The sequence below is a fragment of the Schistocerca nitens genome, chromosome 3 (genome assembly GCF_023898315.1).
Source record: "Schistocerca nitens isolate TAMUIC-IGC-003100 chromosome 3, iqSchNite1.1, whole genome shotgun sequence".
Lineage (NCBI taxonomy): Eukaryota > Metazoa > Arthropoda > Insecta > Orthoptera > Acrididae > Schistocerca > Schistocerca nitens.
The window spans coordinates 857,444,396-857,450,854 of record NC_064616.1 but is presented as its reverse complement, the minus strand read 5'-3'; the positions used below and the strand labels follow the sequence as shown (position 1 = coordinate 857,450,854).

The 6,459-nt window shown below is 45.6% G+C and overlaps 1 non-coding gene across 1 annotated transcript; it reads left to right on the top strand.

Annotated features, from left to right (window-relative positions):
* The first annotated feature begins 488 nt into the window (after positions 1–488).
* Trnas-gga (transfer RNA serine (anticodon GGA)) lies at positions 489–572 on the top strand. The gene is given in 2 exon segments: positions 489–528; positions 538–572. It is a non-coding gene; the product is annotated as a tRNA-Ser (tRNA).
* The last annotated feature ends 5,887 nt before the right edge of the window (positions 573–6,459 follow it).

Here is a 6,459-nt window from a genome sequence, read left to right as displayed (position 1 = left end):
TGCTGTGTTCGTGTTTCGTTTGAAACTTATTGCCTTAATATGTATTTTGTGTTGTACTTTTGGTAACTGCATATTACAACTATTTAACTGTTATGGAGGAATTTTCGCAGAAGATACCAAAGTACATGAGGTAACAAACCGAATCTTTCATGATTAAACATATACACTCACAAACAACATCTCTTCCCCGGTTACAAAGTCTCTATCTCTCTCTCTCTCTCCCTCTATCTGTGTCACACACACACACACACACACACACACACACACACACACACACACACATTTCCGTCCCCCTCTCTCAATACCACCCTCAAAAAACCCCACATATGTTAAAAATTCACTAGAACTCTAATGTTACAGACTTTGTTAACAGCGCATGTTAATTTTTCAGTAATGAATACACGTTACTTTTGTAATAATGACTGGAATTTAAACCAGTATATATATGTACAGCTTTTGAAAATGCGAGTGTTGACCAAAGAAAGCCGGCCGGAGTGGCCGAGCGGTTAAAGGCGCTACAGTCTGGAACCGCACGACCGCTACGGCCGCAGGTTCGAATCCTGCCTCCGGCATGGATGTGTGTGATGTCCTTAGGTTAGTTAGGTTTAAGTAGTTCTAAGTTCTAGGGGACTTATGACCACAGCAGTTGAGTCCCATAGTGCTCAGAGCCATTTGAACCAATTTGACCAAAGAAAATTTCTGCTCCAATCCTAATCCTTAACGTTAGGCACGTGGAAGTTGTTGCTTGTGGCAAAGTCTGTATAGTGCTGTGGATTTAACAGAACTTGTAAACATAAACTATGTTTTCTATGTTTTCGAGAGTGACGTGTGCACCAGGACTAAACCCATGAATGTTAGTAACTGTAAGTAATGCCTTCAAGTCTATCTTATGATGTAAATAATTCCTGATACTTTTCCACATTCAGTGCTTACTTGTTTCATTTTTTCTAGTTTGCCACAGGTACACGATCTCCACAACGCTAGAAAGTCATTAAAATTATGTGTCATTTGATAATGAGTCTTTATCAGACTCGAAACCAGTCATGGTCTAAGAAAAATGAGACGAGCATAATTACACGATTACTCTGTAATGAGCAAACAAAGATAACGGGTCCTTTACATCAAAATACACAGAAAATATTCCCGCGTAACTTCCGAAATTTTGTCGATGCAGCTCGTACGCATCCTGCGTGTACTTGAACTGTAAAACAGTGAGCGATCGTTTGGTATACTGTTAGGGTATACATTTATGCAGTTGTATTACTATGTCACGCTGCCGGAAATGGCGAGTAATTTGTTTGCGGTTAGCCGGATTGCCACACGGTCAAGTCACGTTAGGTACTCGCGGACGGGCTGCAGATGGGAGAGACGACGTGTGGGAACCTTGCCCCATATAACTAGTGTTTCGTGGAGGAAGTGCACGGCGGGAGTGCGTGAGAAGGCTTGCTGGGTGTGTGGCAGCTGTGGGCGCATCCCGCAGTAACGGGGGTGACGGAAGCAGGCGCGCCGTCTGCTCGGTAAGAATGCCGGTGTCGGGGCCAGCAGCCGCAGCCGTTCGCGTCTTCTACGGCCTCGCCAAATAAAAAAGAAAATCCTGCCGCTCTGAAAACAGGCGAAAAAAGGGTTGAATGGTGTGTGTGTGTGTGCGTGTGTGCGCCGGGGGGCTCGCCCCGCCGACAAAGCCGGCCGAGGGGAGACGGAATGGGGTTACTGGAATATGCCGCCCCGTGCTCACTTAGAGCTTTTCCTTCGTTATTCGCGTTTGTGAAACACAAGGACCACCTGCCCCGCTCAATGCGCGCCCACCGCACACCGTTACTTCGCGCTCATCGGAACTCGCTCAGTGAAGTGGAACTGATACGGCAGCCAACTCTATTTAAATGTGGCTAAATGTAAGGTAACGAAGAGAAAAAAACCGATAGATCTGATTACAAGATTATTAATGAATATCTTGAGTTCGTCACACCGTACAAGGAGCGATATGGAATAGAATGATCACTGAATATCATTAGTAGGAAAGACGAATGGAAGACTTAGATTTATTTGAAGGTTTCTGGAAAAATGCGATGCATTTGTGAAAGAAATGGTGTACACGATACCGATGCTACCAGTTCTAGAGTACTGTTAAAGTGTTTGGAGTCCTTATCAAGTGGCATGGCAACAGACATCGAACGAATTCCGTTGTACGCTGCTAGGATCGTATCAGCTCGGTAAATGAAACAGAAACGCTCGGGGAACAAGTTAGAATCCTTGGAAGAAAAACAACGTAATTCTCATGAAACTGTATTTGGTAAATTTACAGAAGTTGTATTCGAAGAACACTGTGCGGCTAGTATGCAGCCACCGTCGAACCCGGTCGTAGTAACTGGAGTGGAGTTACCCACGGAGGTCCAGTATTGGCTGCAATTATCGTATGGGAGTGACGCTTGCTAGATACGCTAACGCTACACTGGAAAATGAATTCATTCCATTTGTAGCCACAAGGTGCACATCTGGGGCTGTGAACTGTTCGTATGACGGTATGACATCCATACTGTCATTTGACAAGCCATAACGTGAGTGAACAAAAAAATGGCTCTGAGCACTGTGGGACTTAACTTCTGAGGTCATCAGTCCCTTAGAACTACTTAAACCTAACTAACCTAAGGACATCACACACATCCATGCCCAAGGCAGGATTCGAACCTGCGACAGTAGCGGTCGCGCGGTTCCAGACTGAAGCACCTAGAACCGCTCGGCCACTCCGGCCGCCTACTGAGAAGTTATAAACGACGAAAGGTCTGAGGAGAGGTCCGATGCTATTGAATAGTTTAAAGAAGACGATAAGAAATCCGAAAACACGGGTGAACTTGGCATGGCACCTGGAAGACAAAGACGTCTTAGCCCGGTTGAATTTACTGACGAGGTTGCTGTTGCTGTAACTGACCATGCAGCACTTGCCCCGTGTAGGGCTAGCGTTCGTTCAGTGTCACGAGAATTTTCCACCGCATGGTCAACAATATAGAAAGTTTTGCAGTCTACTTTACACTGGTATCCGTACAAGATCCAGACGGTGGAGCAACTGAACCTCATGATCCGCAGCAACGTTCTGAATTCGTTCTTCAGTTTCTGGCACGGATTGCCGTTGATGACATGTAGCCAGCAGTATTTTAAGGAATGACGAGGCACATTTCACATTAAGGGGAGCAGTGAATACACACAACTGCCAAATTTGGGTATTGTTAAACTGCATGGTGTGCACGAAAAGCCATTGCACTCGCCGTATGCGACTGTGCGCTGTGGATTCAGAAGCACATTTGTTCTCGCTCGGTACTTTGAAGAGAATACACCCAGAGATCCTGTCAGATGTACCGTGACGTCTGCACGTTATCGAGACCTCTTTGTACAGCATGCGATTCCTGCTTTGGAAGAGCGAAACTGTGTGGAAATAATTGTTTTCGTGCCAGATCGGGCAACATCTACGTCCCTCGCCCAGTAAAAGATTTGATTAATTTATTCAACCTTCCACGGACGCGTAATCTCCAGAGGTTTTCCAGAGGCATGGCCTACGAGATCCCCTGATCTGAATTCGTATGACTTTTGGCTCTGGAGGTATGAAGACATGCGCGGATTCAGAAATGGTTGAAAAGGCTCTGAGCACTATGGGGCTCAACAGCTTAGGTCATAATTCCCCTAGAACTTAGAACTACTTAAACCTAACTAACCTAAGGACATCACACACACCCATGCCCGAGGCAGGATTCGAACCTGCGACCGTAGCAGTCCCGCGGTTCCGGACTGCAGCGCCAGAACCGCACGGCCACCGCGGCCGGCACACGCGCGGAGAAACGGGCTAAACCTCAAATGTAAAAACTTAGAGATAAGTGTTTCCATCTATTGCTGGGTACGGGAACTATCAAAATTGACATTGGTCTTACCCCTAAATACCCTAATGTGATATCTAGCCAATTTTAATAGTTCCCGTAGCCAGCAACAGATGTCAACACTTATCTCTAACCTTTTACATTTGAGGGTTAGCCCGTTTTTCCGTACATATCTTCATATCTAAAAGAAAGCATTTACCAGAGATACGTTCGGCCTTTACCTGACCTGAAGGCTACTTTTCACGAACACGGTACTCAGATTCTACCGGTACTACTGTGAGCAACTGTTGACCACGTCGTTTTGCAGATGCAGTATCTTGTCGACGTCTCCAGGGCTTATACTGAACAAACAGTGTAAGCGACGATTAATAACAGAATCAACATTATGCCTACCTCACTTATTTGACCTTTTCTTCCCATACCCCGTTCCTGATATATTACATGCGGAAACATTTCTATATATCTTTCTTGCATTCACAGCGCCAGATTTGCACCTGGTGGGTAAAATTGGAACTAATTTTTTGCCAGCGTACATCGATTTCGCATTTACTCGTTAGGATGTCTACCACGTGTCGCTGCCATACACTAATTACAGCCCACACTGGACCTCTACGAGTAGCTGCACTTTAATTATAACCACCCCATATATCTCGCGTAGAGATTCTGAGAATGGAATATGAGGTTAGGACGCGTGCGGAATAATACAGAAAGTCATATTTCCTGCGCTGAACACGGTAATGGAATAGGAAAGAAAGCAGTAAATACTGGTACGATGTACCCTTTGGCATGCACTGTACAGTAGCTTTTGGAGTATCTAGGGTGCTTCAGGACCTCACCGAAGAACTTTGAGGGATGATAAATCACACGAAGATGATTATTTTTTGTTAAGGAACATGTACACTTTGATCCTCCGTTTATGAATTATGCACATCGTTACGATGTGCAGCTCTTAGTGATGTTGCTATTCTGCGGATTCGTACCAGTCCTGTCACTCAGCTTGTGTTGTTGTAACCCTGTATCAGTTTAGTGAATAGTTTCGGTAATATTATTAGTCCTGAATTCAGTTCTCAATGAGGAAGAGAGTATGGATTTGAAGAGTTCACTGATATGATTATATGTCACGGTGAGGCGAGGGAAAGTGGAAGAACAGCTCTTTTTATCTACGAAAATCGACTCCCTAACAGAAGACAACCGTACCACAGAACCTTTGCTGCAATTCATGGGGTTTGCGTCCTCGGCGTGCTGGTGGTGGTAAGCGTAACGTAAGAACTCCAGATTTTGAGGGTGAAATAACCCGTAGATTAGCAATGAACCTTCAAGCAGCACGCGTGCTGTAGTCCGTGCTGTGGTAGAGTATTGCAGGAGTACAACCCACATATGTACCACCTTTAAAGGATGTAGGTTTTAGGACCAGCTAATTACCCACATCGTATGCAGTTTCTGCCGTGGTTCCTATACCGAAGAGTGAATGATAATGACTTCCATACAAATTTATAGATGGGCTTTTTAACAGCAGGAAAAGCCACATTTGGGACTGCAAGAACTTGCATGACGTTGTTGTTAGATCGCACCAGCGACGGTCCTCCGTAAACATGTGGTCGGGAGCTTGACCCATCTTGATTACTTTCTCTGAGGACATTTCAAGAGCATGGTTCACATTACTCCAACTACCTCTAGAGCTGAGCTGATAGTCTAAATTACTAATTCATTCCAACAAATCCAACAGAATCCTGACGTGCTCTCCAGAGTTGGATGGGCACTGATAGGGTGTGCAGCATGTATTGAGGCACAGGGCTGATTCTTTGAACCATTCATTTAAATAACTGTCAGAACATGCCTAATAATAATACACGCCCGCATCTCGTGGTCGTGCGGTAGCGTTCTCGCTTCCCACGCCCGGGTTCCCGGGTTCGATTCCCGGCGGGGTCAGGGATTTTCTCTGCCTCGTGATGGCTGGGTGTTGTGTGATGTCCTTAGGTTAGTTAGGTTTAAGTAGTTCTAAGTTCTAGGGGACTGATGACCATAGATGTTAAGTCCCATAGTGCTCAGAGCCCTTTGAACCATTTTTTAATAATACACGTTAATTTTCGTGCAGTTGTTGTTACTGATTATCATAATCTTAAGGACTTGTCTGGAGACACCACTGTGGGATACTAACTTGAATGTCGCCGGCCGTACAGCCCGACATCCAGGTTGGGCGGATAGATGATTCGGGGTGGGGGGGACCAAACAGCGAGGTCATTGATCCGACAATCAGGAGTGGTCGTCTGGGGTGCCATTTCATTTCACAGCAGAACTTCTTTGGTAGTCATCCGCGATACCGTTGCAAGACAGCAGTACGTCGACGATGAAATGTTCAAACGTGTGTGAATTCCTAAGGGACCAAACTGCTGAGGTCTCGGTCCCTAGACTTACACAATACTTAAACTAACTTAAACGAACTTATGTTAAGAACAACACACACACCCATGACCGAGGGAGGACTCGAACCTCCGGCGGGAAGGGCCGCACAATCCGTGGCATGGCTCCTTCAACCGCGCGGCCACTCCGCGCGGCTCGACGATATTCTACGCCCTATTCTGTTGCCCTTCATAGC